At 41.8% G+C, this 12,695-nt stretch overlaps 1 protein-coding gene across 1 annotated transcript in view; it reads left to right on the forward strand.

Moving 5' to 3' along the window:
• The first annotated feature begins 1,963 nt into the window (after positions 1-1,963).
• Positions 1,964-12,695, forward strand: part of pik3ca (phosphatidylinositol-4,5-bisphosphate 3-kinase catalytic subunit alpha) — a 29,224-nt gene continuing 18,492 nt past the window's right edge. Inside the window, exons 1-2 of the mRNA XM_011474185.3 lie at positions 1,964-2,355; positions 2,751-2,828. The gene's annotated coding sequence lies outside the window, so the exon portion shown is untranslated. The remainder of the gene's footprint in view (positions 2,356-2,750; positions 2,829-12,695) is intronic.

Here is a 12,695-nt window from a genome sequence, read left to right on the forward strand (position 1 = left end):
CACATTTTCATTAAATCCTAAACAAAAGCTTCTTCCTGGGCACCACAAGGTAACAAATATTTAAAGTCCGCCGTCCAACAGCTGTTAAATATTTGCATTTTATTTATGCTGCTAACTGTTTCCTTTTTAAGATGCATCGTAATTCCCGAAACATGGCGAAGAGCAATTTATAACATTGGTTAATTTCTTTAAGGATAAAGCTTCCTCTTTGATTTTATTATTAGAGTTTCTTATGTCATGTTGGTTCCAATTTGCTACCAAAATAGATCTTACTAAAATTATACACTGCTCTTTTTTCCTCTTAATTATCATAATTATTCTTTGAAAAAAAATGTACTGTATGCATGGAAAATTTCCAATATTTTTTTTTATAATTAGAGGAAATTCTGGGAAGACGTTGCAATAATAACTAGTGATTATTCTGAGAAGGATGTACTGCTTTGGTCATACAACCCGTTCGTAATCTTTTTTTTCTTTTTGTGTGAACACACACACACAAACACCAATATTTCCCACATATTCAAACACCATTGCAAAATGTATGGAACCCTGGGTGATGTTGGACACAAACAATGCTTTACATCATCCAATCTGTCCAAAAGTTCAAACTTTGAGAGGTTGTGTTGGCACGTTTTGGGCATTCCCATTTTTTATACTATTTTCAAACACTTAAACCCTTCTGAGTAGATTGTTTGTTTTCCAAATTTGTGGTGCATATGGATCTTTTCATCAACAAATTGCATATTTTTTTTTTATCACAGAAATGTAAATAAACCAGGCAAAGAAACTGGGGTGTTCACCTGATACTCTCAGAATTAGGAAATCCTCTTGGAGAAGAGGTAAAACGTGTACATTAATAAAATATATACCAAGTCCAGTTGAATGCTTATTCTTTTAAGCAACTGCATTGTAGAGATCAGCTTGGATGAATGAGAATCTGTTGGTAATCTGCAGAATCTGAATCTGATACTAGGAGTGTAAGGATTCATTTTAACAACAATTTGATTCTTATCATAAATTTTGGTCGTCGATACAATTCATAGTTGAAATTGGTTCATTTTGAACGATCCGATGCATTTCAAGTCGATGATCTAAAATTAATCCAGTACATCTCTAGCCAAAAATTCAACCAGTGAGACTCAGAGATAAAGTACTGAACAGTGCAGGTGAGGTTTTCCAGATTTCTTGTATTTCTTAGATAATCAAGTATAAATTAAATATGTGTACAAATAAACAAGTAAACAAGAATTAAAGGCAAATCCATTTACATTTTAATTTCATAAAGTTCAGCCCACTGTTGCTTTTCCATAGTAGAACAATAATTCTACCACACTGTATGGTTACATGTATTTGTAAAATTAAGTGTTACTGCACATTCTACTGTAATGATGGCTTGATATTTTTTTTGCTGCCATCAAATAGTATTTCCCAGCATTGATATAATCAATTGATTTTCTTTTCAAATTATTTAACATCCATCCATCCATCCATCCATCCATCCATCCATCCATCCATCCATCCATCCATCCATCCATCCATCCATTCATCCATCCATCCATTTATCCATCCATTCATCCATTAATTCTCATACAGTGATGCATATTTACTATTGAAATCTCTCTTTTAATAAGATGAAAACCCATTGATTACTAAGAATCTTACTAATACTTAGTATGATTACAAATACTGTGTTTGCTGAGAGGTCCAGCACTATCTGTCAAAGGTTTATGTATTTGACTCACATAAAAAAGATATGCAGGTTAAATCACCCAAAATACAATAATATCTTGTAGTTGGAGAGCAGGAGACCCCCCCTCCCCCCCCCCCCCCCCACACACACACAAACACAAATAACACAGTGATGTGTGGACAAAAAATTTGTTCTTTGTGGTCCAAATTGTGAGTTAAATGTGACACTCAGACGCCCAGATGATCACTTTCACTCTTGTGTTTCTGTGAGTCAGGGAAGGGAGGAGGGCTCCAGACAGAGCGTGGCTGCATTGTCGCAGTAACACAACTTCTCCCACCGACCAGCTCTTCAGCAGCCCCCCAACATCCTCCGGTTCGACTTTCCCTGACTCACTGGACAGAGCTGGTCCAGGCTCACGCCTCGTAACCGTCCGGAACCCTCTGAGGGTTTCCCATTGGCGGGGAGTCCCAGCTGCTGTCACTGAGATAGATCTGGCGCAGGAGCTGACAGACAGAGATAGCAGCTTCTTGCTTCGCCCGGCGCCGGGAGACACCAAACCGGTCGTCGGGAAGCGGAGGTTTCGGCTAGTTGGAAGCTAACTGGCGTTAGCCGGAGATTTCCTGTCAGACCAGCGCCTTTAATGGGTTTGACGCCTAATTGAAGAGGTACGTTCTTATATGAAATGCGGTGTATTATTAAAGCTTCATCATGTTTAGCATGGAAAGTGGAATGTTCCCAGTGACAGGTTTAGCATTAGCATGTAATGTAGCTACAGTACATTCCAAAACTGGTGTCTTTTCCTTTTTTAAGCATAAAAAAATGCATTTGTAATAATGACAAAACAAAAACAAACAAGGCGTTAACCCACTCTAAAGAATTTTATTTTCAGCTAACGTAGCTTAAAATAAACATTGGCTCGGTGTTGTGTAGTTGTCATATCTGAGCTGTCATTCCCAAAACACGCATTGTTAGCTGCCCCATTTCCAGCCAGTGGGAATGACTCAAGTTGCTGTACAGGTTATGCTGCAGTTTTGTTTTGATTTTTCTCCTTTTGTTTCAGTCGCGCCGTGGAGAAGATGGAATAAAGCATGAAGGGTGGGACTATTTTGCCATTTAAATAGGAGGGCGTCGCTTTAAGGTACGAACATCTTCTGCTTCAACTAAACCTTTTTCATTATTTTGTTATCCATCATCTGAGTCTAAAAGACTAATCGCACAAATCAGGCGTTGAACGGTCTCTTTCTAGTTACTTTATGGTGTGGTTAAGCTAACCCCTTCTTTAACAGCTACAATATATTTAACCATGGGAGGTTCTGCACATGCTTGACTTTTCCACCCTGCCAACAACAAGTATTGTGTAGTTTGTCAGTGTTCAAAAGCAAGTTTGTGTCTGGGCCAGTGTTTCCTCACTCCCTGCATCCTGTGTTTTGAGGAAGCTTCCTCTTTTGTCCTAAAGTGCTATGCTGCATCCTGATGAGGGTCACTGCTCAATGCTTGTTTTGTTTAAGCTCAAATTTTTTTCCCCTTTTGTTTTTGATTGCTTTGTCGCACACTAAATGCTACCTGTATTTGTGGATTTCCATTTAATTCCTAGCTTCATTTATCATTTTGCCTCTAAAGCTGAAGTGATCGGACAGTTTTTCCAGTTTTTTAAGACCCTTTTTTTAAGCCGCTCTTTCTTTTCCTCCCTGAGTTCAAGTAGGTTTGAAAAGTTTGACACATTTATTTGTCAGTAAGTTCTTAAACCTATATATTTAAAATCAAATTATATGCAAAAGAGAATTTTAGAATATATTTTTAAAAAGCTTAAAGACCCCCTCCGATAAAAATAGTGTTTTTGCTGTTTTTAACATGATTTCGTTGCATTTTTCTCATGGTGGAGGACATGTATAAAGAAATTCATCTTCAAATTGCATTCTAGAGTATTTCTTTATTCAAATCATCAGGAGCAGATGCAAAAACTCAATTGGAAAAAGCTTGTAAGTGTGACATGAAAGCTGCTACTTCAAGCCACAAGCTTCCTGCTCCGCTCCATTTCTGAGGCATCCTCTTGTAGACAAATAGAGGTCTCTGTTTTCCTCATCTGAGCTGGCATCTGGCTCAAAACTGTACGGCTGGATAAGTCCAATGTTGGTCAACATTTTTGACAAACTGGTATTGTTAGGTTGGGGGCGTGAGGGGCTGTAAGATAGTGGCAGAGAGTGTAAACAGATGGATGACGGGAAGAGGATGGGCTTACCTCACGCTAACAACTTAAAGAGAGGTTGTAGGCGGAGACTTTAAACAGTTGTATACTGTTTCTATGGTCTATTTTGTGGTTGTCTACCTTTTTTCTTTTTTTTTCTTTTCAAGAAACCTTGATAATCTAACTTTTTTCAAATTCACTTTTGTTGTTAGAGTACTGTTTTTATCTATCTGTAAAGTTTTTATTTGCTTGTTTTATTTAGTGTGACATTTTTATTAGCTTGTTATTTACTTTTGGAAAAAAAATTCTACCAATTTATGACTAAATAACCAGACCTGGTTTGACATACTTTTTTATATTTCTTTGTTTTTTATTTCCATCTGTTTTTTATTACTAAAAATAAACCAGTTTAAAGAAAAATCCTTCGTGATGAAGAATAGAGTAGGGGTGAAAAAAAGAAAAATATTGGTGACATTGTCCAAGGTTTTAGGAACTGATCAGTAGAAAAAAACACCAATATATACCCTAGTGTAGTTGTTTTTCCCTTGTGCGGTATGAGTGTTCACCACTGCCATAAAGTTTTATGCGGCACAATAAAAAAAGGTGGCTCAAACATTTTTCCTTCCACTGAGCGCATGAATGATGAGAAGTTAATGTGAAGTTAAAATCAGTAAAAGAAGTCGATAGTCTGGCTGACAACAGTGAAAATAAGACCCCAGACTATGAGATGATCTTGTCGTATTTAGGTCTTAAGTCTGGATCCACTTAAGCTTATTGATGTCCATTACACATAGTCTATCATCTTATCAGTCATTATAGACTGTCTGTATCTTTATGTTAAAAAAAAAAAAAAAAAAAGTGGGCCATGCATTGTGGATCTCATTTTTGGTTGTGGTGGAGTCAATGTACTGCCTTAAAGAATAGATAGATCTGTTATTCCAAACAAAAATCCAAGTAGGTCAAAAACATTATCCTGCAGCAGCCACTCAGACAGAACTGCTTGGAGGAGTGTTCTCTTCTCCTTGTCTTGTGATCCAGTGTATGATTATTTAAAAAAAAGCGGATCATTGAACATTCTATACCTAAGTTAGCACAACAGGAACCCTTCTGAGCTCATGCTGATCAGTGATTCAGAGGCTGAAGTGGTGGACCTCATGGTGTCATTGCTAATGTTGTGGAATTGTAACATGTAGGGGAAATGCTGGTCCAGGATTGTCTCCAATGGGCTGGCCTGGCAGTGTTTCATTAGGGCTAAACCCTTTTCAGGGAATGTAGGACTTTCATAACACAGTTTTCATTTTATTGTGCCAATAAATCCTAAAGTGTTTTCCCTTAAAAGATTCTTTTTCATTCCCTTCATTCCTCAAATGCAGCTCTGTGCAGAGCTCATAGGCCTTCTGGCATTTCCTTATGTTTTGTATGAAGTTAGATTTGTTGCTTAAGTATTGTCTGTCTCTTAAGTATTGTAGGAGATTTGTCTGTGCCAGAGGCTCTAATAACACTATAAGGTGTCTTAAACAATATTTCTGTAGTTGGAAGGCATAAAACGCATTTAAATTCTATTTTAATTATTTAGTTTTTGATCCAAACCTCTTTGTTTTTATAAAAACTTTATTTGGCCACATACCCTACTTGTATTGTGTTTTTTTTATAGCTCATATTTTGTGCTCTAGTACAGTGGTTTTCAACCTTTTTTGAGCTATGGCACACTTTAACCTTGTCAAAAATCCCGTGGCACACCAGCATCCAAAAAAAAAAAGGAAACAAAAAAGGAGAAACTCGTAGTCTGTATTGATCTAGGGCCCCCCTGCAATCTCACATGCATTTTTGTGATAATTATGGCAGAAAAAGCTGGAAGCTGCAGCTGTTTTTATCAAAAAGATGTAATAAAAGTTAAGTTAGAGGATTTAAAAACTGTTTGATTTGTGTTCGTTGTAGTTTTAAGATGTTTAAGAGGAGAGAATACTTGTGCGCTGAGACGCTGTCACTTTAACCCAATGCATCATGGGAGATGTAGTGCAAACAGGCTCTGAACGCAAACAGATTAGCGTCTCTGAGCTTCATTGTTTGTTCACTTGTTCCACCGTCTGATACCGGATTCTGTGGAAAGCTGCACCGCTAAATATAAGCTTTAGCTGGCATTTTTGTTGGAACTGAGAGACTTTATGAGCAGAATTGGAACAAGGAAGTGAGAACTTTAACCACTTCTGATTGGTCAGACTGATGATGTGTGATTAAGCCTCCGAGAATGATTGGTGGATACAGTTAAAGGGGCGGGACTTTTCCGAAAACGGCTGACGCTACGGCTAAATCGCGGTACCATAATTCTTATCAAAATGTCTTCAATAGAATCAAATAAACATGAAGAAAAAAGTATTTTACGATCTTTCATATTCCTAACTACTCAGTGTTTTATCAGGGCCTGTTTGAAAGAACACAGAGTTGATATTCTGGAGATGGTAAATGTTTTTAGATCAGTTAATGAGGGCAATTTCCCACAGCACACCTGACCATCTCCCACGGCACATTAGTGTGCCGCGGCACACCGGTTGAAAAACACTGCTCTAGTATTTGAGTTTCCTTAAAGTGACAGCCACATTCTTTGACTAATTTCTTTTGTGGATGCAAACATACTGTTTTATTCAAAATTGTATCGTTTTCTGTGCAAGTAAAAAGTTCCCTAAAAGGTATAAAATTAATTTTTGCTTTTATAATGTTAAAACTAGTAATTTCCTTGAATGCAGTAGATTTTCTTTGTCAAATTACTTCATGGTTTAGAGTTGAATGCTTTAAGAAACGCAAATTGACAGATACAAGTCTTGACTTTTAAACCAAAGGGATAAAATATATATTTTTTGATCATCAGTATCATTAGAAAAGTATTTCTCAACAACAGAAAACAATCTTTAGTTTCATTAAAGAAATACATCCATAAAGAAGAATGACTGAAAATATGAAACCCTTACTTTAGTAATGGATCTGCTTAGTTGTTGGTTTCTAAGTTGTCTGAGGCGGTCTTGCTGAGAAATGACATAATTATTATTCCCACACAGATATGAATTCGCCAATTTAACAGAAGACATTGTGGTTTTTGTGAAACTTGTTAGGAATTGGTCTGAGAGGGTCAGCATGACCTGGTTTTTATTATCCTGGAATTACCTTTTAGATCCAACATTCTTTCTTAAGAAATACACCACAAACCAGGACTGAAGTATCTTTGATGAGTTTGTGGAGGATGAATTTCCTGAAATGAAGGGCCCTTTTTTCCATCTTTGTTGAGACACAAGCCAGAGACTGTTTTGTAACAAGTGTACTTTGTCCCTGACTTTTTAATAAGGGGGAACTATTGACTGGAAAAGCCTGAAACTGAGCCTGTGCAATAAGATGCATCATCAAATGGAATTAAACAAAGCCAAGTGAAAGAATATTTCAGGGAGGCCATAGCTAACATTACAAAGGATTTGGCTTAGTCAAGGATTTGACTCCCTAGCAAAAAACAACAACAAAAACTTGTAAACATGAAATTATGAAGGATTTTTTGAATTTTTTGCTTTTGATCTTAGAGTATTTATGCAGTTTATTCTTTCTTTTTTTACTTAATCATTTAAACATAATGTTCTGTAGGATTTCAAATTTGCTTCCTATTAAGAAACATTCATTCATTCATTCATTTTCTTTACCGTTTTTCCCTTTCGGGGTCACGCTAAAATGCTGTGTTTATCTTCAAAATAATATTCTACATTTATTCTGTATGTCTATAAAGAAACATACAGAATAAATGTAGAATATTATTTTGAAGATAAACACAGCATTTTCATTTTATTATCAGTGTAAAATGCTTTAATTAAATGGTAAATGACGTATACATATAAAGCGCTTTTCTTCGTTCTTGGTAGCCCCAAGGCGCTTTACAGTCACGGTCCCATTCACACACTGTTGGCAGCTCCACTGCAGAAAACTGTGGGGTTCAGTGTCTTGCCCAAGGACACTTAAACACAAGGCAGGAATTGAACCTGCATCTTCTGATCAGAGGTTGACTGCCCCACCACTTCACCACATTATTTCAAGGAGGCATAATGCTCTACATTGTAGAGTCTACAATATGGAAGCATTTTTGTAGCCCAATTAAAAATAAAAGTCAAAACCAGAAATGCTTTTTTATTTTCAAAATGAAGCTGCATTTTTTGACTCAAAATTAAAATGAAAAAGGAATCCTTCAAAATGAAGCTGCATTTTCTTCTTCAACACCGCTTATTTTGTCACTTAATTCAAATGATAATGAAAATGGTATTTGACATTTCATTTTCAAAAACTTCTCTGGTAAATGTGTTGCAAAATTCATTTAGAAATGTCTAATTTGGGGGCTCCGTTGGTCGGGTCCGGTGCCTGGGTGGGGCGGGCTGGGGCGCTGCGCGGTTTTCTGGGCTTGGGTGTGGGGGGGTGTCGTGGGGGGGGGGAGTGGTGGTCTGGCTTGGCTTGGGGGGGGGGGGTGCCTTTGCCTGTGCTGGGGGGGGGGATTGGCGGGGGGGCCTGCTCGGGGGGGAGGCCCAGCGGCGCTGGATGGGCTGCCCATCTACACCTGGGGCTGGGATCAAGCCTTCCCTGGCTCTGGGACGGGACGGGACAACCCTCTGGGGACCCACGGTTGCTCTGGGTGTCATCCACTGCGGCTGCGGGGTCTGGGGTGGGGGGGCACTATTGGTACGGGACCTTGGGGGGTTGACGGGTCGGGGTCTCCGCTGAGGCAATCAACAGTTTCCCCGGCCGGTTGGCTGCCTCGGTCCTGTCGAGGACTGACCAGAGCTCTCCCAGGGCCGGCACCTGGGGGTGGGGGCCTGGACTTGCTCCGGGGGGGCGGCGCTTTCTGGTTCCTCTCTCTCTCTGTGTGGGGTGGGTGGTGCTGGGCCTGGCGTGTCGGCGCCCCTGGGGACGGGACCCCTGGGCTAAGGGGACCTGGCCCCTATGCTGGGAGGGGGCTGGGGGACAGCTGTTTGACCACTGGGGGACAGTCTACCAGCTGTCCCCAACTTACCCCCTTCCTCATATAATCTCATGAGGGGGTGGGGGGTTTAGCCTGCGATGCACCTTGGGGGGGGGGGCTACTTGGCAGTGGTCCCCCTCCCATGGTTGCCATTATGGAATGGGCCCCCCCTCTTTCGGTTTTATTTGCACCTTAGACATGTAGGGCCCTTGGTAGGGGGGGTGCTTGGACATCACTGCCAGCAAGCAGCAGATATCCTCCTAGCACCCTACCCGCCAATTTTAACCACACCTTAGACATTTAGGGCCCCTTGGTGGGGAGGGTGAGGGGACATCACCGTGAGTAATCAGCAGATGTCCCCTCAGTGCCATACCCGCCAATTTTAACTGCACCCCCTTAGTACACACACCCTTTACTCCTCAAAATATACATTCAAACATAAACACACACACACATGCACACACACACCCTCACAAACACACGCACACGCATTTTGCAAGGAAGGTGGGACCATCTGTCCCCTACCCCATCCCTGGTGGGGGGTACTGGACCCTTGGCAACGGCGGCCGTGTCCCCTGGGTGCCGGTTTCCTGGGCCCGGCGGTGCTCTCTCCGCGCAGGGTGAGGGTTCACATTACACCTGAGCCGGGGGTGTCCGTATCCCTGTGGGGTGGGTTCTGGCCCTTGTCCCTGAGTGCTGGGCCCCGCCAAATTTCAAATTGTGGCCGAGCCTGGTCAGGCCATGTTTACAACACCCCTCGTGGGCCCCCTTTTTCCCAGGGTGCCCCCCTCCTGGGTGGGTGGCTGGCTGGAGTGCGGAGCGGGTCTCCCTTGGGGGGTCCTGGCTCATACCTGGGGTTGGGGCAGGGGGATGCCCAGAACTCCTGGGTGGTGATGGGGTGCTCGTCTGGGGCTGTGGGCACCCCTCTTGGGTGGGGCCCTGCGTTGGGCCCTCCTGGCGCGGCGGGGGGCTGCTCTCCTGGTTGGGCTGGGGCGGCACTCTCTTTCCCCCATGCCTTCCTGCTCTCTGGCTCTGGGGGCCTCGCGGCGGTCCTGCTGGCCTTGGCTTGGGTGGCGGATGTGATCGCCCGGGGGCGGTTGTTCTCTGCCTGCTGCCGTGTGGCGTTGGGGGGTTCTGGCTGCCGCTGCTGCTGCGCCGGGGGTCTTGGTGGGGGGATGGCTGGGCACTCTCCCTCCTTCTTTTCACATTCCACCATCCATTTTAGAAGAACATAAACACTCAATTGAGCACAGGTGTTAGCTCACCTTTGCACTAATAGTTTGTGTGATTGAATGAAATATTTCACACTAGTTGGTTTGAAGGCATAAGTATGCGTGTGTGAACACTATCTGTTCTGTGTACATGTTGACATGTGGACATTTTTTGCAGCTAGCAGCTGTGTTGATAACATTTGAGTGTGTGTGGGCAGGCCCCGCCCTTTCTTGTTGGTTTATGCTGCTTCATGGTCCCCCCCCCCCCCTCCTATTATCACCCTCCTATCCCCCCCTCTCTCTAACGTCCCTCTCTCTTCTTCCCTCCTTTCCTTTTCCGTCCGGTCCAACACCAAAGATTTTCAAATATGATTGAAATTAATAAAGTTTGGCCTCAATTACAAAAGGGGTTTATTCAGACGGACTTCTGGTTTGTCTATGGATTAATAACCCCTGTTGTTAAAGTAAAATATGTCCAACACAAGAGGGCTTCAGTTCTCATCTGTCGGCCCAGCTGTTGGACAGGACAAGTTAAAAAAATAAAAAAATAAAAAAATAAAAAAAGAAGTGCCTAATTTGACAATTAAAATGGATTAACAGAAATTTTGTTGGCTCAAAATTAATGAAAAGCCAATCCGGGTCATTGCAGCCAAGAAAAAAGCACTGACTGCACGGATTTAAAAAAATATGAGCGAGCAGGCCCTTAATAATAATCATAACGACGAGCCAGAGATGAGCCAGAGGCAGGATCCACAGCCAGGTGTAGGAGCAGGAGCAAAGGCGAGGTAAACGGTCAGGAACTGGAGCACGGATGAGCCAACTGGAGTCTGGAAGCACTCCCACTCCCCAGGAGGGGAGAGGAAAAGAGGGACAATTCATGAATCGCACTGCACCAAACAGAGGCATGGAGAACTAAATGATAAATTATGATCAAGAATAGAGGAGAGGAAGGGTAGAAGTAAAAAAGGAAAGAGGACAGAACCCCAGTGCACCATAGTTACCCCAGCTTCAACTTCTAGCAGCCTTTTAAAAGAAATAGTTATTATTAAGTTTAATTTAAACAAACTAACATTAAGTTAAATAATCTCTGAATACTAACTAGTCTGACAATAAGCCTGTCCAAAGAGGAACGTTTTCAGTCTAGCTTTGAATGTAGAAACTGAGTCGGCCTCTCTTACATGAGCTGGGAGTTTATTCCATAAGACAGGGGCTTGGTGGCTAAACGCTCTACCTCCAACCGTACTTTTACTAATTCTAGGAACCACAAGCAGTCCTGCATTTTGCGAGCGAAGTGTTCTGATTGGTTGGTAAGGGACTATGAGGTCCTTAATATAGGACGGGGCCATTCCATGTAAGGCCTTATAGGTTAACAGGAGGATCTTGAACTTAATTCTAGAATCAACTGGGAGCCAATGGAGCGAAACTAACACAGGAGTGATGTGATCTCTTCTGCTGGTTCCAGCTAACAATCTAGCAGCTGCGTTCTGAACAAGCTGGAGACTTCTTAAGGAACTCTTAGGAAACGCTGCTAACAAGGAGTTACAGTAATCCAGCCACGACGTAACAAATGCATGGATGAGTTTTTCAGCATCACTCTTAGAAAGTATATTTCTGATCTTAGCAATATTCCGCAGGTGAAAAAAGGCAGTTCTACATGCCTGAGATATGTGAGCCTTAAATGATAAATCCTGGTCAAGTAAAACCCCAAGGTTTCTAACTGTGGAATTGGGGGCTATACTTATACCATCCAGGGAGACTATCTGAGCAGACAGAGCATCTCTGAGGTTTTTAGGACCAAGTATAATGACCTCAGTTTTTTCTGGGTTCAAGAGGAGGTAATTAATTGTCATCCAGGTCTTGATGTCACTGATGCAGGCGTTCAGTTTCTCTATCTGGTCATTCTGGTCAGGCTTCATGGATAAATACAACTGCGTATCGTCGGCATAACAATGAAAATTAATGCTGTGTTTCCTGATTATGTTTCCTAGGGGTAACATATAAAGCGTAAACAGGATCGGTCCCAAGACTGAGCCCTGTGGGACTCCATAGTTGACTCGAGTGCACTGAGAGGAATGGCCATTTACATTAACGAACTGATACCTATCAGACAGATAGGATTTAAACCACTGGAGAGCAGATCCTCTGATCCCTATGTCCTGCTCTAATCTATGGAGTAAAATACCGTGGTCGATAGTGTCAAAGGCAGCACTGAGGTCCAACAGGACCAGAATAGAAAGTAGTCCCTTTTCTGAGGCCAATAACAAGTCATTAGAGACTCTAACTAGTGCAGTTTCCGTACTGTGGTGAGGTCTAAACCCCGACTCAAAGTCTTCAAAGTGGCTGTTGTCCTGTAGGTGGCAGTAAAGCTGCTTAACTACAACTCTTTCTAGGATTTTAGAAATAAAGGGCAGGTTTGATATCGGTCTATAGTTGGCCAAGATGCTAGGATCCAAACTGGGCTTTTTCAGAAGAGGTTTAACAACTGCATATTTAAAAGACTGTGGCACGTAACCCGTTTCCAGAAAGGCATTTATCATTGTTAATATGGGATCATTAATTAGGGGAAAAGTTTCTTTAAAAAGTCTAGTGGGAATTGGGTCTAACAGACACGTTGAGGATTTGGAGGAC

The sequence above is a fragment of the Oryzias latipes genome, chromosome 4 (genome assembly GCF_002234675.1).
Source record: "Oryzias latipes chromosome 4, ASM223467v1".
Lineage (NCBI taxonomy): Eukaryota > Metazoa > Chordata > Actinopteri > Beloniformes > Adrianichthyidae > Oryzias > Oryzias latipes.